The sequence below is a fragment of the Citrus clementina genome, unplaced genomic scaffold (assembly GCF_000493195.1).
Source record: "Citrus clementina cultivar Clemenules unplaced genomic scaffold, Citrus_clementina_v1.0 scaffold_2, whole genome shotgun sequence".
NCBI lineage: Eukaryota > Viridiplantae > Streptophyta > Magnoliopsida > Sapindales > Rutaceae > Citrus > Citrus x clementina.
In genome coordinates, this window is record NW_006262688.1 from 22,520,336 (window position 1) to 22,547,475 (window position 27,140).

General features: G+C 36.5%; 1 non-coding gene and 1 pseudogene across 1 annotated transcript; one reads left to right on the forward strand and one right to left on the reverse strand.

Annotated features, from left to right (window-relative positions):
* The window catches only part of LOC112100977, a 31,205-nt pseudogene extending 7,711 nt beyond the window's left edge, over positions 1–23,494 (forward strand).
* On the reverse strand, positions 7,525–7,632 carry LOC112101406. Its single transcript, XR_002907532.1, has one exon. It is a non-coding gene; the product is annotated as a small nucleolar RNA R71 (small nucleolar RNA).
* Positions 23,495–27,140: the final 3,646 nt, after the last annotated feature.

Consider the following 27,140-nt stretch of genomic DNA (forward strand, 5'->3'; position numbering starts at 1 on the left):
CATTTTATTTCTAAGTTGTAGGCATTATTTTCATCTTGGTGAGAGCGTATGATATTGTTTTATTATTTTTTCAAATCTACCATTTTTTTTTCAGAGTGACAAATTAATTTGGGGTATATCTTCTTTTGAGAGAGTCACTCTTAATCGTGAGATTTTGGAGTTTGATGTATCATTCTTAAAAGTAGCTTGATTAATGTAGCTGTGATAATTGATCATTTTACAAGATTTTACTGAATTGTTTTGTGCGGGTGTGATTTTATTTAGGCTGAAGATAATGCTTATACTTTTATTTGATTGTTGTCATTACTATGATGGAAGAAGTAAACACAATTTTTTTTTTTAAAAAAAGATTTTCAATTTGAGTTTGAAATTTTACTAAACTTTTATCGCTTAAATTGCTAGGGCCTAGCAATAAGCTGGTTGGGGGTGGTGATTATGGGTTGAGTCATTATGGGTTGCCATGGATTTTTAACTCTAGACGGTTAAGTCTACACAAAAGCACCTCGCTTTGATACCAAATGAAATTCTAGTTATGCAACCCCAGAGGGGGGGGGGGTGAATTGGGATTCTAAAAATTATTCAATTCTAAAACAAAATATCATGCAAATCTAAAACGAATTTAAAGCAATAACAATTAAATCAATTACAATGTAAAAAGATAAGGGAAGAGAGATTCAAACACGAAGATTTTTACGTGGTTTGGCCAACCTCGCCTACGTCCATGCCTCCAAGCTTTCCGTGCTTGAGGATTTCACTAAGCAAGCCTCTAAGGCTTCAAAAGCTTACACTTGACTTCCAAGGTGCCAATGAACCTTTACAACAAGAGATTATCCTCAATCTCTTAACCCAAGTTTATCCCATCACTCAAAGTAAAATATTACAAATTATTTTTTCCCATCACTCAAAGTAAAAGATTACAAATTATTTTTTTCTCACACAATAATTAAGATTACAAATCAATGCCCAATGTGTGAATAGATGAAGCAAGAATGTATTTAAAGCTCTATGAAGATTGTATTCTCAAATATATGCTCAATGGTCTTGTTGTGATCAACCTTGTTTGAATTTGAATGAGCTTATTTATAGTTGGAGCTAAAAAAACTAGCCGTTATAGACTTTCTGCTCAAAAACGGTTTGCCGTTAACCATTAACAGTTAACCGTTTAAGCTAGTCAAAGTTACCGTTTGACCAATTTTCAAATAAACGGTTTGCCGTTTAGGATTACCCTTTCGCCGTTAAATTTCAGAGACCTGCAAAACAAATTTGGTTTAACCGTTCTTACTAAACGGTTCAAGGTTAGCAATCTGAAAATAATCGGTTAACCGTTTTCAGTAAACGGTTCACCGTTATTTTCCAGAATCATCATTTTAACAATACTTTGCAGAACATGCTTTCTGGAAATTATCGGTTAGCTGTTTTCAGTAAACGGTTAGCCGTTTGCTATAGTGAAATTATTTTCTAAAATTATAGTTTTACCTTAAAACTTTCTATAATTATACTATGGCCCAAATTGTCATAAAACTTTACAAATAAGTCAATTTCTAGAGTTTCAAAACTTTTTCAATTTAAACTATTAATTGAAAACAACCAATTTCATAAATCTTTTTTCCATTAAGTATAAAGCTTTTATATTATGAAAATAATGATTTATTTAAAATAATTTGAGCTTTTAAAAAATTAATCATTCTTAATCTTGTTTGTTATCATCAAAATCAACATTATAGATATATATATGCTAATAGTGTCTACTCTGTTCCTTTTTATTATTTGGTATCCATCAATTTCCGACTGGCATTTGCGATCCTGCAATCTACTAAATCATATCCGAAAAATGAAAAATTCAAAGTAATTCACAGACAGAGATGACGATTAATGAGGTAATAATTAAACCACGAGATCATAATTAATGAGGTGATAATTTGAATAAAAAAAAATTTATATAGTGATATGAAGCTCAATCAGTAGTAACTAACTCTAAACTGAATAAAAATTGAATATGTGAGGAGGAAATTGAAAAAGAAATTGACAGACTAATAAAGGAAAACAATAACGAAACAAAAACATGAAAAATGAGAGCATATAATCGGAATCACCAAAGAAAAAACGGAAAGCGAATAAAAATGAAACAAAAACTCATGAAACAAAAGGAAATGAGGCTTACTCAGTGTTAGGTTTGTTACGAGTGAGCTCTTTTGGTCTTGTCATGGCCTCTTTCTTCGAAGAAACAGAGAACGATTTAAGAGAGAATTCAAATGAAATTTGTTAAACTAAATTATAAAAGACCCAGAATCCATGAAAAATATAGGCCCAATTAAAATATTGCACATAAAATAATCTAGACTTATTCTCTATAAGAACGGTAAAGGTACTTAAGATTCTAACAAAAGTATTTAAATGAAAGATATGAAAAAACATAAAAAATGTGATTCATGAAGGAAAAACTTAAGTCCATTCTTTACAAAGAATGACCTAGCTCTACTCTTTACAAAGAATGACCTAACTCTACTCTTTACAAAGAATGACGTACGTCCACTCTTTACAAAGAATGATCAACGTCCACTCTTTATAAAGAATGACAAACGTCCACTCTTTACAAAGAATGACCAACGTCCACTCTTTAAAAAGAATGTCTTAGGTCCACTCTTTATAAAGAATGACCTAGCTCGCCGGAGCCTCGCCTGGCCGTCCAAGGCTCCAAGCCGCGCGGTGCTTGTCGAAGGCCTGCTGCCTTGCTGTGATGCTGCTTGGCTTTTTGCTCCCTTATTTCAGTTACTTTTCTATTTTTTCTATTAAATACATGGCTTTTTTTGGTTAATAATCTGGTATTGTTGTTGATTATTTAATTGTATTTAATGAGTTTAATTTAATGTAAATTTGTTTAAATTTGAAAATGTTGCTAGCTTAATTTAATTTTTTTATTAATAACTTGGTATTGTGGTTAAATTGCTGAATTTTTAAATTGTTAATTGTTGATGATATATGTTACTTATGTTAAATTGTTAATTGTTAGATTATAATTAAATTTTATTCGATATTATTAATTTAATGGTTAAATTTTTAAATTATATTTATTTAACTTTAAGTTTTGTGTATCCGGATATCCGAAATAGCCGCCCAGATCCAGTGCAAATTTTACCTGCATCTGGATCCGTAAAAAAATTTACGGATCTGGATATGAAAAAGGCAATCCGGATTCGGATCCGGATTTTGCCAACCCTACCAGTAACCTGTCCTAAAACCAATAATCATCCTATGACAACCAGAAGTAAGTATGATATTTTCAAACCTAAACTATACACTGCAATACTCATTCGTAAGGAACCTGATATTGTATCTGAAGCTTTACAAGATCTTAAATGATATGAAGCTATGTAAGAAGAATATGCAGCCTTAATGAAAAATGGCACATGATCTTTAGTACCAAGAGCAGTTGATCATCATATAGTTGACAACAAATGGGTGTATAGAGTGAAGTATAACACTGATGGTAGTGTGGCTAAGTATAAAACTAGATTAATTGCCAAAGGATTTCAACAGATTGTAGGAGTCAACTATTTTGAAACCTTTAGTCCAGTGGTCAAACCAGTAACTGTCAAAATAGTTTTGAGCTTGGCAGTGATGAATGGATAGTATATCAGGCAATTGATGTCAACAATGCTTTCTTTAATGGAGAATTAACAGAAGAGGTTTACATGTCTCAACCAGAAGGTTTCATTAATAAAAAGAAACATGACTTTATGTGCAAACTACATAAATCTTTGTATGGCCTTAAACAAGCTCTTAGAGTTTGGTATGACAAGTTGAAAAGTTGTTTGCTTCAATGGGGTTTTATCACCACCATCTCTCATACATCTCTCTTCATAAAATGAAACCAAGCCTCTGTAATTCGTATTTTGATATATGTTGATGACATCTTGATTACTGGGCAGAACAACATTGAATTGGAGGAATTTATAGCTAAGTTCAGCACAACATTTGCTTTGAAAGATCTTGGTGTATTATCATATTTTCTTGGTATTGAAGTGTTATATGATACATGTTGTCTATACTTATCTCAGAAGAAGTACATTAAGGATTTGTTAACTAAATTTGAAATGCTTGAATGTAAGGGTATTGACACTCTAATGAGTACAGGTTCAAAGTTACAGAAAACTGTACAAGGTGAGCAGGGCTATTTTCTTAAAGATCCTATAAGTTACAGAAGTATTGTTGGGGGAATGCAGTACTTAGTCTTAACTAGACCCAATATTGCATTTGCTGTCAACAAATTAAACCAATATGTCTTTGGACCTACATTGCGACACCTCATGGCATGCAAACGAGTAATGAGATACTTGAAAGCAACTCAAGACTATGGCCCTTAGTTTGTTAGCAATGGTGAAGTGAAACTCACAAGCTTTACTGATGCTGATTGGGCCTATGATTTGGATGATAGAAAGTCTATTGGTGCTTATTGTATCTATATAGACGATAATATGATATCTTGGTCATCCAAGAAACAATCTGTTATCACTAGATCAAGTGCAGAAAGTGAGTACAGGGCTTTGCCTCAGACAATGCAGAAATAAGTTGGCTACAATCATTATTTTCTGAATTGGGAGTATGCTGTATAGAGAAGCCTACAATTTAGTGTGATAATGTAAGTGCTACTGAATTGGCCAGAAATCCAGTCTACCACTCAAGGACAAAGCGCATTAAAATTGATATGCATTTTATCAGAAATAAAGTAATTGAAGGTGAAGTCAATATCTGTTATATTCCAAGTAAGGAACAAATTGCTGACATTATGACTAAACCACTTTCATTTATTCATTTCAATTACCTAAGAACCAAACTCAATGTACTTCATTATCCTTTGAGTTTGAGGGGGATGTTAAAGTAGCTCATTATTCAGAACTTAAGGTGAAGAAGAAAGAAAAACAAACTCAAGCTTATACAAAGCAACAATGCCACGTCAGCAATGGTTGTTAAGAAGAATGCCAAATCATATTACAGCTCAGCATCAGTTTGTTAGATTATTATTAACGTACAATGCATATGTAAAAAAAATATAGTTAGTTTAATAGTTAGTTATAAATTGTTATTGAGCATGAATAAATACAGAGTTGTAACAATTGATTGGTTAATGAATGACACGTTCTGGAATTAATTAGAAATATTATCAATGAGATTCTCTCAACCTAAACAAAACTTTCTTCATTTCTTTCAAAAACCTCTCAATATTTCTTCTCTCCTCCTACCATTTTTCTTCTCCAGTGTGTCAAGCTGCTTAAGGAGACTTTTGTTCTCCTCTTTGACTTCCATTAATTTCTTCCTCTTTTAATCTGCTTAGCAGTTGATAACTCTAGGAAATGAGAGTTATTACATCTGTTCTAGACTTGAATAAAGGGCATTTAGAGAGCAAATAATGTGTTTTGATTACATTTTGGTAACCTTTTGCATAAACATTCATTTTAATTGAGTTGTGACAAGTTTTACTTGAATTATAGTAATTTATGCTAAAAACATGTTTAATTTGTAGATTTTAGATTCATGAAAGGATGCGGAGACAGTAGATGAGAAAGAGAAGGAAAAACGATGGTCACAAAAGAAAGAAAGCACAATCGGAAATAATGCAAGTGTTGTTGCGGATGTTAGAGCAACCAGTGCTACAACAATTTGGGAGTGACGCGGGAGAAAATATAGGCGCGATCAGCAATTAAGTCACGATCTGCATGTTTCCTAATTTAAACACATGCACACGCATGGGTTTCGATTTTAACCTAATATTGCAATATATAAAGGAGGCATACACCACAATTAGGGGGCGCGCGGAGAATTATAATCATCCAAAAATCAATTACAAAGGCGAGAAGAAGAAGAGGATCAAGGAGTGTTGTTCGGCATTGTTGAAGAACCGAGGAGGATCCTTAGACTTTCATCGTGCTCAACCCATCTTATTTTTCTTCCTTTGATTGATTGGATGTATTCAGTGATCAGTATATTTAAGTTTATGTTTTTCATTCAGAATATGAACTAAATTTAAGTGTAGTTAAGTGACAAATAATCCAATGGGTTCTTGACTGTTCTTATATGTTGCTATGATAATGTTGTAGCATTATACTCTAATAGCTTTTATGAACATAATTGTTATTTCGGTTGACCACCCATTTAATGGTTTTAGTTAAGATAGAGCAACAAAAAGGGCATGTCTTAGTGGATATTATTGGAGTATTACTTGTTCTTAAGTTGAGTTTCCTGGATTAGGTTATCCTAAATGCCATAAGGGTAATACTTGAAATAAGATTTGTGATATCCTAGACATAGGCATTCACCTTGTAGGGTAGAGAGATTAGAGGTCATAAAGCTATACATTAAATTTATGAGCAACTGGTCATTGTTAGTGGATTTGAAAGTATGATATTTCCAACATGCGATAGCTGCGGAAGCAGATTTGTTCTACCCAGTGCTGCAGCACTTATCATAAACAACTGGTGCTAATTCGGTAATCAACAGTCACCCCATTAGGAGAGTTTGATCATTCAACTACTACGTTCTCAATTTGATTCTTAAACACAATTAACTTAGTTTATTTCGTACAAGTATTAGTTTATTTCTATTTCTCATAATTATTGGTTACGGGAGGATAATGTGACAAGTATTTGTTATGATCTTTAGTTGATTGCATTATTGTGGTTGCTTTAGCACTTTGAGTAAACATCAATCCCTGTGGAGACGATTTTGAATACTCATTACTTTATTACTTGTTGTGTACACTTGCACTTTGGCATTGATAATAATTGATTATATAAATCAACCAACAAGTTTTTGGCGCCGGTGCTGGGGATTGATTGATTATTTCTGAAGTGTAAAGTAAATCGTGATATCACTAAACTAAACTTGATTCATTCTATTGATTGGCAGATCAATACGTGCATGCGCAAGGATGGATCTATGATATGCCAATTCGATCCTTAGATGGAACAGACTATCAGGAGATTGCGAAGAGAGCAAAGAAATCTAAAGACTGTTACAGGCATGAATAACTTGCAAGATGAGGGAAATTTGAATCCTCACGGGCCTTTACAACCAGCCAACATTCAAGAAGAGCATAATGAACATGCTAACGGGAGATAGCCAGGAAATAACAATATTATTTACATGGCAGACGACAGGGACAGAGCTATATGAGATTATGCCGTGCTAACTCCTCAAGTTGTCCACCCTGGCATCATCAGACCTGAAGTAGATGGTGCCAACTTTGAGTTAAAACACATAATGTTTCAAATGTTGCAAACAATTGGACAATTCAATGGTTTGCCAAATGAAGATCCTCATCTCCATCTTAAATTATTCTTGGAAGTAAGTGATGCTTTTAAGATTGCTGGAGCAACGCAAGATGCCTTAAGGCTGAGGCTTTTTCCTTATTCCTTAAGGGATCAGGCAAGAGCATGGTTAAATTCATTATCATCTGATTCCATCACTACATGGAATGAATTGGCTGATAAATTCCTAATGAAATATTTTTCCACCAACAAAGAATGCAAAATTACGGAATGAGATTATATCCTTCGATCAAATTGAAGATGAGAGTTTGTACGAGGCTTGGGAAAGATTCAAGGAATTGCTCAGAAGGTGTCCTCATCATGGTATCCCCTGTTGCATTCAATTGGAAACTTTCTATAATGGATTAAACCCGAGTACAAGGTTAATGGTGGATGCTTCAGCAAACGGGGCCCCGTTGTCCAAATCCTACACTGAAGCTTATGAAATTTTGGAGAGAATTGCCAATAATAACTACCAATGGCCTTCAGCTAGGCAACCAGTAGCCAGAGGATCAGTAGGGGTACACAACATTGATGCAATTACAGCCCTATCATCTCAAGTAACTTCATTGACTAACATGGTAAAAGCCATGACAGCTGCTCCAGCAACAGTAAAGCAAGTTACTGAACTTTCTTATGTTTACTGTGGTGAAGATCATGATTTTGATAATTGTCCTGGAAATCCAGCCTCAGTAAATTATGTGGGTAACTTCAATCGACAACCTCAGAACAACCCATATTCAAATACTTACAACCCAGGCTGGAAACAACACCCAAATTTCTCATAGAGCAATCAAAATCGAAATGCTCCAGCATTGAATGGACTAAGTAGAAACACACAGCCACAACCATATGGCTTTCATCAACAAACCCAAGGGCAAAAGCATGTCAGTCAGGATCCAATCACTTCATTGGAAGTATTAATTAAGGAGTACATTGCAAAGAATGAAGCAATTGTGCAGAGTCAAGCTGTATCATTGAGAAATCTTGAAAACCAAATGGGATAACTAGCTACAACAATAAGCAGCAGAACTCAAGGAAGCTTACCTAGCAACACAGAAGATCCTAGGAGAGAGAGCAAAGAGCACTGCAAAGTGATTAGTCTGAGATCTGGAAAGCATGTGGATATACTATTTGAGGTAACAAAAAATGGGATGGAATGCAACTCAGCTAAAAAACCAACTCAAAAGGGAAGTCTGTTACAGCAGACTCCCCATCAAGACACAGATGGAAAGGATCCAGCTACAGCAATTGCAAAAGAAATTCAACCAGAACTTGCTGAAAAAGAAGTTACAACACCAGTAGCCACAACCTGCACCAACTTAAGCAAATAGAGTTTGGTACCTCCTGAGTCTAACCAGCAGTTTAGACATCCACGACCCTTCTCTCAAAGGTTCCAGAAGCAAAAGCAAGACAAGCAGTTCAACAAATTTCTGGAAGTGCTGAAGCAATTGCACATAAACATACCTTTTGTGGAAGCTTTAGAGCAAATGCCAAATTATGTGAAATTTTTAAAAGATATCTTGGCACGAAAAAGAAGGCTGGGAGAGTTTGAAACTGTTGCTCTAACACAGGAAAGTAGTCATATACTTCAGAGTAAAATTCTGATAAAATTAAAAGATCCAGTGAGTTTTATAATACCCTGTTCTATAGGGAATAGGTATGGTGGCAGAGGACTTTGTGATCTGGGAGCTAGTATTAATTTGATGCCATTATCTGTGTTTAAGCAGCTTGGAGTAGGGGAGTGCAGACCAACAACTGTCACTCTGCAATTGGCTGACAGATCTCATGCATATCCCGAAAGAAAGATAGAGGATGTACTGGTGAAGGTTGACAAATTCATTTTCCCTGTGGATTTTATTGTGCTCGACTTTGAAGCTGACAAAGAAGTGTCCATCATACTTGGCAGACCCTTTCTAGCAACTGGAAAGACTCTGATAGATGTACAGAAAAGAGAGTTGATCATGAGAGTAAATGATCAGCAAGTCACATTTAATGTACTAGAGGCTATGCAAAACCCTGATGAAATAGAAGATTGCAATTTCCTCAGTGTAGTGGATCTTGTTGTAGCAGGCAGAATGGATAGATGCTACAGTAATGTACTTAATAAAGTAACCACCTTTGAGGAGGTTGAAGAGGAAGATGTTGCAGCAATTTTTGAGTGTTAGAAAATGCATATTTATAAAGGAGAAAACCGTCATTTTACATTTCAAGTTTTACTAACACCTTTACTTTTATGAATTTAACATTCTTTTGATTTAATTCTGTTTGTTTTATTTTAATTAAGTATTTTATGTATTTTAGGGGCATCATAGTCATTTCACAATAAACGAGAGATCAGATGGCAAAACAGACATCACTTTTGAACTCAGGATGGTCGAAAACCTTAGGAAGAGCATAAAAGGAAAAATGGCATTGTTCACGTGTACGGTACTATTCACGTGTACGGTACTGTATACGTTACTGTTCACGACACTGTTCACATAGACGGACGATTACGTGGCATTGACCGATGATGTGGCATTGACTGATGAGGTGTCACGATCTTGTTGGGCTAAAATTTTTGCGTACTGTTGATGGTGACGTGGCAGCATATCAGTGGACGAAAAATCTCGCGTACGGTACATGCATCACACAGGATTATTTTCAACCAAACCGCGTTACTGTTCATCCGGGTCAAACCGTGTTACTGTTCATCCGCGTGGTCAAACCGCGTACTGTTGACTGATGACGTGGCGCAATCCTGAGCGTCCAAACTGTTTTTAATCCGATGGCCATGATTTACTCCATGTATCTATAAAAAGGGGGCCTCCCCCCCTAATTTGATAGCTTTGAATCCATTTTTGAAATCCATTTTCTGTAATTCCCTCTTCATCTTGTATTTTCTACGTATTTTAATAAATTTCCATTTTGCCCCTAGTTCAATTATGAGTGGCTAATTTTCTTTCAAGCTTGGGTTGAAGGTGAAGTCTCAACATGTGTCATGGGCTTTATTTGGTAAATTTATTTTCTCTTCCCCTCTAGTTTTTGTGGATGTTTTGACTTTTCGTCGACAAATAATACTAATCTTGTCTAGTACCGCCTTGGTTTCACCGGCCCTCTAGTACAAGGTTATTATTATTTGGCACGATAAGCCCTTAGCACCATATTGATTAGAGCGTGGTTCATGAGGTGTGGATTCCCCCCTCATGATTTAATTGGCATTAATACGGATTATTTAGCCCATGATGCATGTTGATACGGATCCAGATACCCAAGTACGTCATTTCAATAGAATTCTCTTCAGTTTATTCTCGCCATTACAATTCTAATTTTAGAATTTATTATCGCCATCTCAATTCCAATTTTAGGATAATTTAAATCACTTCCACCACAATTTCAACCACCCATTTACAAAATTAATTCTACATATAATTAAAATCCACCTCCTTGTGAGATCGACACTCGTCACCATTGATCTATACTACAATAGATTCGTGCGCTTGCGAGTATATTAAAATTTGCACAACAAGTTTTTAGTGCCGTTGCCGGGGAGGTAAGTAATTTTAATTCATAGAATTAATTTTTGTGAATAATTTCTTTTATTTCTTTTATTGTATTTTTTATTAAAAAAAAGTGAATCCGCATTTAGAGGTTAGTAATTTCTTTTCTTTTTCTCTTCTTTAAATTTCTGTAATTTAATTTTCAAGTTATTTTTTTTTCTTTGTAATTTTTGTTTATCTTACTAATTCTTTTTAGTTAATTTATTTCACGTATTTGTTTTTGTGTATTTTTATAGAAAGTTTGTAATAGCGCAATAAGGTTAGTATCATAGTTTCTCCCTCTTCTTTATTTTTATCTGTTTTGTTCCCATCTTTATTTTTTATTTTATTTGTTTTGCATGCATGGTCGAAGGTTATTATTACTCAATCTTAAACCTATAGACCTTGAACTTGAGAAAACACTTCGCACACACAAACAAGTAAAAAATAAAATGGATTTGCAACCACAGGAGAGGCCATTTAAAGATTATTTCAGTCCTTTAGCAAATTTGAGCACATCATGTATAAGATACCCAAATGTAGCTGCTAGGAGCTTTGAATTAAAACCTAGTGTGCTAAATTGTCTCCCCACATTTTATGACCTAGAAAATGAGGACCCATATAATCATCTGAATGATTTTCATGCCATTTGTCAAACTTTTAAATATGAAAATTTTTCAGACGATGATGTTAAACTCAGATTATTCCCATTTTCTTTAAAGGATATAGCTCATTCATGGTTTAATACATTGCTTGCCAATAGCATTTCATCATGGGAACAAATGGTAACAAAATTTTTGAATAAATATTTCCCAGTGCATAAAACCAATGCTATTCGCAGGGAAATCTCAGAGTTTACCTAGAGAGATGACGAGCAGTTTTTCAAAACATGGGAGTGATTCAATGGGCTACTCTTGAAGTGTCCACATCATGGGTACGAGAAATGGCACCAATGCCAATACGTTTTGGAGGGATTATTGCCGAATGTGCAAGAATGACTAATGGCAACAAGTGGAGGAGAGCTAATGTCAAAAAGTGCATCAGAGATTTGGGAATTCTTCCAGCGACAAGCGGATAATTCCCAACAACGGAGTTGATCACTCAGGAATACTAGAAGAATTAAGGGAGTAAATGAGGTTCAAATTGGCGAGTCAACTTCGGGAACCAAAGAAGTCAAGGAGATGGTTGAAGGTCTTGCTCGACAAATAGCATCGTTATCGACTGCTAAATCAACAGAGCCACATGACCATGACTCATACTCAGATCAAGCCAATGCCATAGGTGTAATGAGAAAACCATCGAATTACAACCCATACTCGAACACATATAACCTTGGATGGAGAGACCACCCCAATTTTTCATGGTCTCAAGGATTCCAACAGAATGGACCAGCAACTCCAGCTCCACCAATGCAACAAATTTCTCAAATTCCTCAAGCCTCTCAGCCACCATTTAGACCATACAATCAGAACCAGAATTTCTCTCAACCCAGACCATGGGAGGATTCATTCCAAAATCTCAAGAATCTTACTTACTCTACGATTAAGCAACAGAACCGCACCATTGATGGACTACGAAATGAGTTAAGAGCAGGCTTCAACTCACAAGCTCAATTGGTTTCAAGCCTCGAGAAGATGGTGGGACAACTTGCTTCTTCAGTTCAGACCTTGGCAATGACTGTTGAGAAAGGCAAATTTCCAAGTCAACCAGTGCCTAACCCTAAAGGAGTACATGAATCAAGTACCAGTTCACCACAGCAGCATGGAGAGGTCAAAGCAGTCATGACCTTGCGAAAAGGAAAAGAAGTCGACAACAAAGTGGAGATGCCGGTGACAAAAGAAAATCAAATTGTACCTGTGCGTGTTGAGGACTCATCACCGGAGGAGAAAGAAGAAACCAACCCACGAGAATATGTTTCGAAAGCTCCATTTCCTCAGAGGTTAGCTAAAGGAAAAAAGGGAAAATCCACAGGTGAGATTCTTGAAATCTTCAAACAGGTAAGTGTTAACATCCCTTTACTTGATGCTATAAAGCAAGTTCCATCTTATGCCAAGTTTCTTAAAGACCTTTGTACTAAAAAGAGAAATATGCATGTTCAAAAGAAGACATTTTTAACAGAAAACGTTAGTTCTATCCTTCAACATAAAATTCCTCTAAAATGCAAAGACCCAGGCTCCCCCACTATTTCATGTAGCATAGGGAACCACACAATTGAGAATGCTTTGTTGGATTTAGGAGCTAGTGTAAATTTGTTGCCTTATTCAGTATTTGTGAAACTTGGACTTGGAGAATTACACCCAACTCCAGTGGTGTTACAGCTTGCAGATCGGTCCACGAAAATACCTCGTGGCATTGTGGAGGACGTGCTTATCCAGGTAGACAAGTTTTATTTTCCTGTTGATTTCATTGTAATTGACACTCAACCAATACAGGATTCAAGGAAGCACATCCCTATTATTCTAGGCCGACCTTTCTTGGCAACTGCGGATGCTCACATTCAATGCAGGACTAGAAATATGCAGTTGTCCTTCGGCAACATGACTATGGAGCTAAACATTTTCAACATTGCCAAACAACCTCACAGTGCAGATGATGGAATTGTTGATGTGGATTTAATTGAAACATTAGTTGATGACACTTTTCTTTCAAACCTTAATGATGATCCTTTACAAACATGTTTAACTCACTTTGGTTTGGATTTTGATATTGACAGATCGGTCGATGAGCTCAACGCCCTGCTTGACTCAGCACCATCTATGGACACTAATAAATGGAAGTCAAGAGTTGAGCAACTAGCACCATCAGAGAAGAAACTCATCAAATCATCAGAATCACCACCGAAACTCGAGCTCAAACCATTACCCAACACATTGGAATATGTATTTTTGGGAGAAGAAAGTACTCTACCGGTAATCATCTCATCATCCCTAAATGACGAACAAAAAGGTACGTTATTGGATGTTTTGAAAGAGCACAAAGGAGCATTAAGATGGACCATAGCAGACATAAAAGGTATAAACCCAGTAGACTGCATGCATTACATTCACCTTGATGAAAATGCTAAATCTACTAGAGAAATGCAACGTCGGTTAAATCCTAACATGAAAGAAGTTGTTAGAACTGAAGTCCTTAAGCTATTAGATGCAGGTATCATTTACCCAATTTCTGATAGTTCATGGGTCAGTCCTGTACAAGTTGTCCCCAAAACGTCAGGAGTCACAGTAGTTACCAATGCTAATAATGAATTGATACCACTAGAGTGACTACAGGATGGCGTGTATGCATTGATTATAGAAAGTTGAATTCTGTCACACGTAAAGACCATTTTCCTTTACCATTTATTGATCAAATGCTTGATAAATTAGCAGGCCATGAATTTTATTATTTTTTAGATGGCTACTCAGGATATAATCAGATTCCCATAGCACCAAAAGATCAAGAGAAAACCACTTTCACTTGCCCTTTTGGCACTTTTGCATATAGGAGGATGCCATTTGGATTATGTAATGCACCTGCTACATTTCAACGATGCATGTTGAGCATTTTTTCTGATATGGTTGAACGATTCCTTGAAGTCTTTATGGATGACTTTTTTGTCTTTGGTGATTCATTTGATCAATGTTTACATCATCTAACATTAGTTCTGCAGAGATGTATCGAGAAGAACTTAGTCTTAAATTAGGAGAATTGTCATTTTATGGTAAAACAAGGTATTGTTCTCGGTCACTTCATTTCGAGCAAAGGTATTGAGGTTGACAAAGCCAAGGTGGATCTCATTTCTAATCTTCCTCCACCCAAAACAGTCAGAGAAATAAGATCTTTCCTTGGGCATGCTGGTTTCTATAGACGCTTTATTAAAGATTTTAACAAAGTTTCTAGACCCTTATGCAATTTACTTGCTAAGGATGTACCTTTTATCTTTGATGATTCATGTCTTGTGGCATTTGAAAAACTAAAGCAGTTGTTGACATCATCACCCATCATTCAGCCCCCAAACTGGAGCTTACCATTTGAGCTCATGTGTGATGCATCTGATTATGCAGTAGGAGCAATATTAGGACAAAGAGTTGATTGAATTCCCCACGTTATTTACTATGCTAGTATGACATTGAATGATGCACAGTTGAACTATTCAACTACTGAAAAAGAAATGCTAGCAGTAGTGTTTGCATTAGAGAAATTTCGATCTTATCTCATTGGTTGTAAAATAATTATATTCACAGATCATGCTGCTCTTAAATATCTTCTCACAAAGAAAGATGCAAAAGCTAGACTAATTCGTTGGGTGTTACTTTTGTAGGAATTGGACTTGGAATTCAAAGATAAGAAAGGGACAAAAAATGTTGTGGCGGACCACCTCTCTCATCTCCATTTTGACACAATTACAGAATCATTACCATTGAATGAGTCATTTCCAGATGAACAATTAATGAATGTGGAAGTATTACCTTGGTATGCTGATATAGTTAATTATCTTGTTACAGGTAAACTTCCAGAGCATTGGACCAAGCAAGACAAGGCTAAATTCTTTGCAGAGATAAATAATTTCTTTTAGGATGACCCGTATTTGTTCAAGTATTGTGCTGATCAAATTGTTAGACGATGGGTCCCAGAAAATGAAATTCAGAATATTCTTTCATTCTGCCATGAACAAGCTTGTGGAGGCCATTTCAGTGCTAAGAAAATAGCAGCTAAAGTTTTATAATGTGGTTTTTATTGGCCAACTATATTTCGAGATGCTTACACTTTTTGTTCTTCATGTGATATGTGTCAACGAATGGGGAGCATTACACGAAGGAACATGATGCCACTAAATCCAATTTTAGTGGTTAAGATTTTTGATGTATGGGGTATCGACTTCATGGGACCCTTTCCCCATTCTCTTGGCCATCAATACATATTGGTTGTTGTTGACTATGTATCGAAATGGGTAGAAGCAATTCCATGCAAAACCAATTATCACAAGGTGGTGATAGGATTTTTGAAAAGCAATATTGTCTCACGCTTTGGATTCCCTCGAGCAATAATCAGTGATGGTGGTGCCCACTTTTGTAACAAAGCATTTAAAGCTCTTTTGACAAAGTATTCAATCACACACAAAGTGGCGACCCCGTATCATCCGCAAACCAGTGGCCAAGTTGAGATCTCTAATCGAGAAATAAAGCACATATTAGAAAAGAAGGTGAGGCCGGACAGAAAAGATTGGTCATTAAGACTTGATGATGCCTTATGGGCATATAGAACGGCTTTCAAGACCCGATTGGGATGTCACCCTACAGGCTAGTGTATGGAAAAGCTTGCCACCTACCTGTGGAACTCGAGCATCGTGCATATTGGGCTATCAAGAAATTCAACTTTGACATGCAGCAAGCCAGCTCAGAAAGAAGATTACAACTGGCAGAACTTGAAGAAATTCGCAATGACGCATACGAAAATGCCAAGATTTACAAGCAACGAATTAAAATCTTCCATGATAAGCAAATTATGAGAAAATCGTTCACTCCAGGTCAGAAAGTGCTTTTATTCAATTCTCGCTTGCACCTATTCCCAGGTAAGTTACGCTCTCGATGGTCTGGTCCCTTTATTGTTCATACTGTTTTTCCACATGGGGCAATTGAAATTAAGGACCTAAAGAACAGTGTCACGTTTAAAGTTAATGGTCAAAGATTAAAGCCATATCTAGAGTACCAACTACATGGAGAAGACACCGAAATAAATTTGAGTGACCCACCAGATTTGAATTGATTTTTTTTTCTTTTCGTTGATTTGATTTTTTTTTCTTTCTTTATATTATTCTTCTGCTAATTGAAATTATTTTTGCATAAGTGTGTTTGTTTAACTATTAAGTTTTCTTTTATCACTTTTAATCATGAGTACATTACTTAGACCGTTCCTCCTGAACATTCTTAAACCACTTCAACGTGTCAAAACTCATCTCAAAAGGCATATTCAATTTTGTAAAACACATCGCATTTGGGCTCTACAACCACCAGAGTTAGTAGCCTATGTTGAGGGTTTAGAACACCAACTCTGAGACATTGAGAGAAGTGTTTACGACATCCAGTTGGAGCTTGAGGCAAATTCAATAAGAGGACGATTTTAATTTTCTTTGTGTGTTTTAATTTGTTTTTCTGTTTGTGTGCTTTAGTTTGTTACCCCGGTGAAGTGGCGGATAACAGTACTCCGTGACAATCAAGTCGGTTACTTCAGTTTCCCATAATAACTGATATTCTGAAGCGAAGATATGGACAGAAACGAGACTCTAGCGAAGCTTCACAAGCGATTCCCTTTACTTCTTCAGAATGCCCTCCTTACGATCTATAAAGCTCGGTCCGAACGCATGCGATTACTCATGAGGAATAACATACCTGCTGATATCCGTTGGTTAATCGAGGCGAAAGTACGATCGGCAGGTGAGTTACCTCCAAAATTTATTGCATACATGCCTGGTTGTGGTAAAGGAAATTATGCAAGAAAACGACGAGCTCGAAGAATTTCTATTGCTTGTCATAAGTGTGCCAGAATGAGTTGCAATAAAAACCCATGTTCTTTAAGAATGATGTCTGATAACAGGGAAGATAAGATTCAATTCATTAGGGATGGCTTGAATAAGGAGTCATTGGATGATATCCTTTTGTCTCTTGAAACGCATCCCAGTGGATATGTGCAAGGAGCGATTCTCTAGTTATGGCCATTATTCCAGAAAGAGCATGCACGATATAGTCTCGGGAATCTGACTATAAACGACCCTGTTTGCCAGTTTATAAGAAAACTGGATAGGAAGCCTATCCTCGACCCATAGAGGGTGTTTAAGCCGTTTCTAGACGTAAAACCAGAGGAAGATGTGAGCCACAGTCGCAACTACCTGTAAATATCCTTTCACTTTACTGTTATTTTATTTCACTATTGTTTTATTGTGTGCATTATTGTCTTTAATAATTTTATTACTGTTTGCTTTTTCCTTTTTACTGTTTGCTTTTTCCTTTTTACTGTTTGCTTTTTCCTTTTTACTGTTTGCTTTTTCCTTTTTATTGTTTCCTTTTTGACTCGCGAGCCATGTGCTTTACGCGTTATTTGACACTAACATGTTACCTCATACACAACTGTGACCCACTGTCACAAAGACTCTTAAATGTGATTTTTTTTTGTCAAGCATTCACAAATTGTTTTTTTGAGAAGTATCCCAAAGGCAGCTACTCCCAATAGACAATTCAAGAACATTTGTGTGCTTTCTGGATTTAACTATGGCAAACATAAAGAGTTCGTTGAGGCAGCCATAGATCTTGGTCGAAGCATAGCAGCGAGAAAATTACACTTGGTGTATGGAGGAGGTAATCGAGGGTTATCAAAAATGGTCTTAGAAGCAGCTTTTATCAGAGGCAGCCAAGTGTTAGGCATCATCCCAAGAGCCCTAAAACCTTTGGGCAATTCGTCTGACTCATCAACTGGAGAAGAGTTAGTCGTCTTAGGTATGCAAGAAAGAATAACTGAAATGCTTAATCATGCTGATGCTTTTATTTTCCTTTCAGGAGATCTTACAACACTAGAGGCACTTATCACACTAGCATCTTGGGCCCATCTGCACATCCACCAGAAATCCATCGGTTTGTTAAATGTCAATAACTTTTATGATGGCTTTATCGCATTTCTTAACCATGCAATAAAAAACTATTTCATTCCCTCTAATGCGAAAAAACTCTTTATTTGTGCTCACACTGCTAATGAGCTACTTGATATGTTACAAGCTTATAGACCGGAGCCAGACCCCTGGACCTTTGTGTTGGAGCATCCAAATAATGATGGTAACAGTAGCCGCAGTAAGAAGTACAATTTATATTTAACTCTCCGCTTGTAAATATTTTCTTCTGTGTTACACCACCCAAGTGATGTCTTCTAAACTTTACTTTTTTCCTTTCAAACATTGAGGACAATGTTTCATTCTGGTTGGGGGGAGGGAATAGTCGACAATTGTGGAATCTTGGTTAAATTTTTACTAATTTTTTGTTGTAGAAACTAACTATTGCTAACTTTTTGTGTTGAAGATGGCTGAATATGGAGGGTAGTGACTCTAGAAACACATCTTCATCGTTTAAAAAAATTAAAAAACTAAAAAAAAAATCAGACATTTTCTTTTTCTTTATTATGTTTTTATGTTTATTTTTCTTCTTTTTAATTTCTCCTCTATAGATATACATTTTCCAACTTGTGAGTCGAAGATGGCTGAATATGGAGTGTAGTGCCTCTAGAAACGCATCTTCTTAAAAATAAAAACCATTTTCGTTTTCTATCATTTTACGTGTAACTTTTCTAATTAGTTTTTATGCATCATTTTCACATTTCTGCATGCATATTTTCCTTTCATGTTTAGAATAGGTTGGGGGGTAGAATGTTGTTTAAAAAAAAAATTGTGTGATTTGTTTTAACATTGGATGACATGATTAATTTTAAATTTTAGTATTTGTATTATCTTTGGTCTTAAGTGATGTTACACTATGTTTGCTACTCTACATGTTGATGTCGGAGACAAATATGAGTTGTTTGAACGAATGAATATGTCATAATAAGTACCAAGTGAGTTGTTGAGCCTATCATTTTTCTTGGAGAGTAACCCTTTTGCCCATTCTTTATACAGCTTAACACTTTATTATTGTATACACGATCTCTAAATTTCTTTTGAATTAACCCTTAAAAAAATTGCAAAATTAAAAAAAAAAACAAGAAAAAAAATGTGTTGCTACATTTGGAGGCCCATCTAACTAGTAGATATGGAAGATTATTTAGAACCCTAAAAGATGATGGAAAGGCCATCTTTGATCCGTTTGAGCCTTTCTAGCCATCCCTTTTATCAAATATCTATAGTTAACCATTTTGAGCCTTTAAAAAAAAAAAAAAACCTTTCTTTGTCAAACTTATCATCTTCACCCACTCCGATTTGGAGTATTACCCAATGTCTTATAAGTTCCATCACCTATTTATGTTTGAGAAAATGTAAATAATTATGTTGTTCAGTAAAGTTATGCCAAATAAAAGCAAAAACAAAAAACAAAAAACAAAACAAAAGTTGTTGTTTCAAAAGAAAAAAAAATAAAAATAATAGATGAAATCTACCTTGCAACTTTCAAAAAAAAAAAAATTCTCTGCATTTTTCTCAAACATACACTTTGTTTTCCTTATTTCCCTTCTTTGTTAGCCATATCCCTAGCCTACGTTACGTCCTAATAAAAGTCCTTCTTGATTTTAGGGAACTATAGTTTGAAGTAGAAGCTAGTTATATGGGCTAAAAAGATGTAATGGTGCATAATAAAAATAAATAAATAAATAAAAGAAAAAAAAGAAAAGATAAATAAATTGGGTTGACTAGCATTTTTGTTTGACTTGAGATCGTATTATTTCTAAGCTGAGGGCATATTTATTTCATCTTGGTAAGAGCATGTGATATCACTTCTTTATTATTTTCTCTCTCAATTACCATTCATTGGAGTGACTTTTTTTATTGGTTTTAATTTCTTTGTGAGAGTGTCATTACTTTCAGTGAGATTTTGGGGTTTGACATGTCATTCTTGAAAGTAGCTATGACAGTCTACTGGACTGATTCATGTGGATGGTTGATGTGGGTGTGATGTTGCTTTAGACTGGAGATAATGCTTATACTTTTATTTGATTGCTATCATTAATCTGATTGAATAAACACGAGTGTTTCAAAAAAAAAAATCATTTTGAATTTGAATTTTTTTTTCGCTTCATTTGCTAGGGACTAGCAATAAGCTGGTTGGAGGGTGTGTTGAGTGTTAGAAAATGCATATTTATAAAGGAGAAAACCGTCATTTTACATTTCAAGTCTTACTAACACCTTCACTTTTATGAATTTAACATTCTTTTGATTTAATTCTGTTTGTTTTATTTTAATTAAGTATTTTATGTATTTTAGGGGCATCATAGTCATTTCACAATAAACGAGAGATCAGATGGCAAAACGGACATCACTTTTGAACTCGGGATGGTCGAAAATCTTAAGAGGAGCATAAAAGGAAAAATGGCATTGTTCACATGTATGGTACTATTCACGTGTACGATACTGTATACGTTACTGTTCACATAGACAGACGATGATGTGGCATTGACTGATGAGGTGTCACGATCCTGTTGGGCTAAAATTCTTATGTACTGTTGATGGTGACGTGGCAGCATATCAGTGGACGAAAAATCTCGCGTACGGTACATGCATCACACAGGATTATTTTCAACCAAACCGCGTTACTGTTCATCCGGGTGAAACCGTGTTACTGTTCATCCACGTGGTCAAACCGCGTACTGTTGACTGATGACATGGCGCAATCCTGAGCGTCCAAACTGTTTTTAATCCGATGGCCATGATTTACTCCATGTATCTATAAAAAGAGGGCCTCCCCCCCTAATTTGATAGCTCTGAATCCATTTTTGAGATCCATTTTCTGTAATTCCCTCACCATCTTGTATTTTCTATGTATTTTAATAAATTCCCATTTTGCCCCTAGTTCAATTATGAGTGGCTAATTTTCTTTCAAGCTTGGGTTGAAGGTGAAGTCTCAACATGTGTCATGGGCTTTATTTGGTAAATTTATTTTCTCTTCCCCTCTAGTTTTTGTGGATGTTTTGACTTCTCGTCGACAAATAATACTAATCTTGTCTAGTACCGCCTTGGTTTCACCGGCCCTCTAGTACAAAGTTATTATTATTTGGCACGATAAGCCCTTAGCACCATATTGATTAGAGCGTGGTTCATGAGGTGTGGATTCCCCCCTCATGATTTAATTGGCATTAATACGGATTATTTAGCCCATGATGCATGTTGATACGGATCCAGATACCTAAGTACGTCATTTCAATAGAATTCTCTTCAATTTATTCTCGCCATTGCAATTCCAATTTTAGAATTTATTATCGCCATCTCAATTCCAATTTTAGGATAATTTAAATCACTTCCACCACAATTTCAACCACCCATTTAAAAAATTAATTCTACATATAATTAAAATCCACCTCCTCGTGGGATCGACACTCGTCACCATTGATCTATACTACAATAGATTCGTGTGCTTGCGAGTACATTAAAATTTACACAACAGCAATCCATACAGATTGGATGGACAAACAGCAATCTAATAGGCACAACAGAGCTATTGAACACCGAATCTTTCAGATAGAGAAGTAAAAACAACTTTACCATCTATTGAATCACCCCCTAGTCTTGAATTAAAAATGTTACCTTCACATTTAAAGTATGCTTATCTTGGCCAAAATAACACACTCCCTGTAATCATTTCTTCTACTTTGGATGCAGGTTAAGAACAAAGTCCAGTAGATTTGCTGGGAAAATACAGAAGAGCAATTGGATGGACCATGGCAGATATAAAGGGTATCAGCCCATCAATATGTATGCATAAGATCCTTTTAGAAGACTGTTCCAGTAATTCGGTAGAGCACCAGAGAAGGCTGAATCCTATTATGAAAAAAGTGGTAAAGAAGGAAATCATCAAATGTTTGGATGCTGGAATCATATACCCAATATCATATAGTTCATGGGTAAGCCCAGTTCAATGTGTTCCAAAGAAATGAGGGATAACAGTAATGGCTAATGAGAAGAAAGAACTCATTCTTACAAGGACAGTGACTGGATGGAGAGTGTGTATGGATTACAGGAAGCTCAACAAAGCCACAAGGAAGGACCATTTCCCACTTCTATTCATAGATCAGATGCTGGACAGACTTGCAGGAAAACAGTACTACTGTTTCTTAGATGGGTATTCAGGCTACAACCAGATTGCTATAACACCAGAGGATCAAGAGAAGACTACATTCACCTGTCCTTATGGAACATTTGCCTTCAGAAGAATGCCATTTGGGCTATGCAATGCTCCAACAACATTTCAGAGATGCATGATGTTTATATTTTCCAATATGGTAGAGCAAACTTTAGAAGTTTTCATGAATGATTTCTCAGTTTTTGGGGAAACATATAGTAATTATCTACACAACTTGGAAGAAGTTCTTAAAAGATGTGAGATGACCAACTTAGTACTTAATTGGGAGAAGTGTCATTTCATGGTGCAAGAAGGAATAGTGCTGGGTCACAAGATATCCAAGGATGGTATTGAGGTAGACAAAGCCAAGATAGAGGTAATAGATAAACTACCACCCCCAACTTCAGTGAAGGGGATTAGGAGTTTTTTGGGTCATGCTGGATTCTACAGAAGATTCATTAAGGATTTTTCCAAAGTCGCCAAGCCTCTGTGTTCATTGCTGGAGCAGGACAAACCATTTCACTTTGACAAAGAATGCCTGCAAGCATTTGGCGAATTAAAGAAAACCCTCATTACTGCTCCAGTAGTCATATCTCCAGATTGGAATTTACCATATGAATTGATGTGTGATGCTAGTGATCATTTTGTGGGAGCAGTACTAGGGCAAAGGAAAGATAAGGTTTTCCATTCCATATACTATGCAAGAAAAACTTTCACTCCAACACAGATCAATTACACCACTACAGAGAAAGAGTTGTTGGCAATAGTTTTTGCTTTTGACAAATTCAGAGCTTACCTAGTATGTACTAAAGTAACTGTTTACACAGACCATGCAGCCATCAAATATTTAATTTCAAAGAAGGATGCCAAACCAAGACTCATCAGATAGATCTTATTGCTTCAAGAATTTGATCTGGAAATTAAAGATAGAAAAGGGACTGAGAATCAAGTGGCAGACCACCTGTCACGGTTGGAAGCAGACACTAGTACATTGACAAGGAAGGGCATCACTGAAACTTTTCCTAATGAACAGCTGTTGGTAGTACAGCAAGCACAGATGCTACAGCAGTCAGAATCTCCTTGGTATGCAGACTTTGCTAATTATCTAGTAAGTGGGATGCTACCACCTGAGTTGAAGTTTCAAGAGAAAAAGAAGTTCATTCATGATGTTAAGAGCTACCAGTGGGATGACCCACATCTATATAAGCTATGCTCAGATCAAGTAATAAGAAGATGTGTTACAGCAGACGAAATACCTCAAATATTGGAGTCCTGTCATGCTGCAGCATACGGAGGACATTTTAGGGGGCACAGAACAGCTGCCAAAATTATGCAATTAGGTTATTTTTGGCCCACTATTTTTAAAGATGCTTATGACTTTGTTAAAGGTTGCGACAGATGTCAAAGAACAGGGAACATCGCTAGCAGACATGAGATGCCATTGACCAACATACTGGAAGTGGAAGTTTTTTATGTTTGGGGAATAGATTTCATGGGACCCTTTCCCCCATCCTTTGGAAACTTATATATCTTGGTTGCTGTAGACTATGTTTCCAAGTGGGTGGAAGCTACAGCATTACCTACCAATGATGCTAAAACCGTGGTAACTTTTCTTCAAAAAAATGTTTTCTCCAGGTTTGGCACTCCTAGAGTAATTATTAGTGATGAAGGTACACATTTTTGCAACAAAATCTTTACTGCAACAATGATGAAATATGGAATCAGGCACAAGGTAGCAACAGCATATCACCCACAATCAAATGGTCAAGCTTAAGTATCCAATAGGGAAATTAAGAAGATCTTAGAAAAAGTGGTGAACCCAACAAGGAAGGATTGATCTTTACATTTGCATGACTCTTTATGGGCCTACAGAACAACATACAAAACCCCACTCGGCATGTCTCCTTACCGTATTGTTTATGGCAAGGCCTGTCATTTGCCCTTGGAGCTCGAGCATAAGGCACACTGGGCACTGAAGAAACTAAATTGGGATATGAATGCTACAGCAGAACATAGGAAGCTTCAACTTTGTGAGCTTAATGAATTAAGGTTATTTTCGTATGAAAATGCCAGAATTTATAAAGAGAGAACAAAACACTGGCATGACAAGCATATTCAACATAGGCAGTTCACCCCGGGTCAATTAGTGTTGCTCCACAATACAAGTCTAAGATTGTTTCCGGGAAAGCTCAAGTCACGATGGTCTGGCCCGTTTAAGCTATTAAAATCTTACCCTCATGGAGCTGTTGATCTTTTGGATGAACAAATAGGCCACCAATTCAAGGTTAATGGGCACATGGTTAAGCATTACATACATCCAACAACAGAAGGTTCAAAGGAGGTATTACTCCTTCAAGAACCCAGCTATTGAGCAAAGACAAAAGGTCAGGCTGAAGGACCTTAAATCAAGCGCTTCATAGGAGGCAGCCCATTGAGGAACCAGCCACTATAAACCAATTGTGATATCCTTTGGTTTTATGGATACATATTCCTCTTTACTATTTTCTCTTTAAAATTTTTGTTAATCGTGTTTTGCCGTTTTCACCATTTATTTTTGTCATTTTACAGTATTGCATTCCCTATTTTCAATTTTATTTAATCTATTTATTTTCATAATTTTAGACTTAATTTTAGTTTGAAATAAAAGCGGCAACTTGATCTCATATTGACAAGTGCAAGCATCTGGTGGCAGAACTCAGAGGACAACAACCACATGTCAGATGCTTTGGTATGAATTCTGTACCCGTTGTTGGAATGAGCAAAACGGGGAGTTGCAGCAACAATTTTTCCCGTTACAGTAAATTAAAGGCTGGAGCCTTCACTTACCGTTGGAGATGAAATCTTGACAGATGGACGCTCGGATATGGATAGAAATTGCGAAAACAAATCCCCGAAATCACAGCTTTAATTTCAATAACCGATAATTTTGGGATATGCACATTTAATTAAAATACTTTATCCCCTCAATTATCTCTACTTACTGTAGTTATCCTCACATTACAGTCCACTATAAATAGGAGTCACTGTATTTAGTGTCCACGCCACTATTCCCCATCTCCTTCGCAAATACAATTCTCCTAATTCTTAAACTTTTCTTCTCTTTTATTCTAAAAAACAGTAGCTTCAACCTGTTACTGCTGCAGCAATGCCGAGATACAAGAAGACAACCAGCCGCCTCAACGATCCATCACGATTCCAGAGTTACCACGCTGAGGAAAAATACAAAGAATTCATATAGCCGCGTCGGATTCTGGAAGAAAAAGGGTTTCAATTTCCAGACCAACTCATTGGAATTGTGAAAACAATTCATAATGCTGCAGCAAAGCAAGGATGGCTAGAGTTTTGCAAACACCCTCGCAATCATGTGCTACCAGTGGTAAAAGAATTTTATGCCAATTTGGTAAGCCTTGATCAGCACAACATCTGGGTAAGAAATACTCTTGTTCCACTAGACTCCTGTGTTATCAATGCTTTTTATAACTTACCTGCTGAGATTACTTGTGAATATGCCAAATTGCGTGATAAGTTAACCCCGAAAAAGTGGACTATCATTTTTACAACTCTGACCATCGAAAAGGCATCGTGGGTTAACGAGGAAGGGCATGTGGTTAACAGGATCAATTTGAAACCTATTGCTAAGGTGTGGGTGAAATTTTTGAAATCTAGGCTTATGCCCACCACTCACACTACTACGGTTTCACAAGAACGATTAGTTTTGTTATATGTCCTTGTTAGAGGGTTGCCCATATATGTGGGTAGCATCATTGCAAAAGAAATTCGAGAGTGTGCAACCAAAACTCACCGAACTGCTGCTTTGTTATTTCCTTCACTTGTCACCAGCATTTGTGTAGTTTCAGGTGTTCGTCTTAAAGCCAGCGATGAGCATGTCAAAAATGATGGTGCCTTTACGGCACAAACAATTGAGAGAGTTGCTGGCGAGAGTGCTGGAACAACCACTGAACCAGCTGCTGTAACAAGAGCACGACGAACTCTTGGCTTAGAACAGACCATCCAAGCACTCAGCACCAGTATCCACCAGTGTGTGGAAGCTCAGCAGAGGGAAAATGGTCGGTTTTGGAGCTATCTACAGCACTTGGATGGACAACTACACCAATTTGATGAATACATGAAACGCAATCATTGGAACTTCCCTGCTTCCCTGCTCCAGCAATACAATTTTGACACCAGTACCACAGGTGCTCCAGCAGAAACCATTGCAGAAGCCACTGCTTCAGATGAACCAGCAGAGCCAGTTGCAACTGAACCACCAGCGGAAGTTGACTCAGAAGATGCTGAACCATCTGACCCACCTGAGGAGGAAGGTGACAAATCTGAGACTGATAGTTCACCCTCAGAGGCAGAGGATAATTCAGAGCAAGAAGATGAGGAACCACCCATCCCAACTCAGTCCAAAACGAGGAAACGACACATTATTCCAGATGAGGAGGAGGAAGACCCTGACATGGAGCCTCATATTCCAGTATTTGTAGGCAAAGGAAAACCCAAGGGGAAAGCTAAAATGGCAACACCTCCAG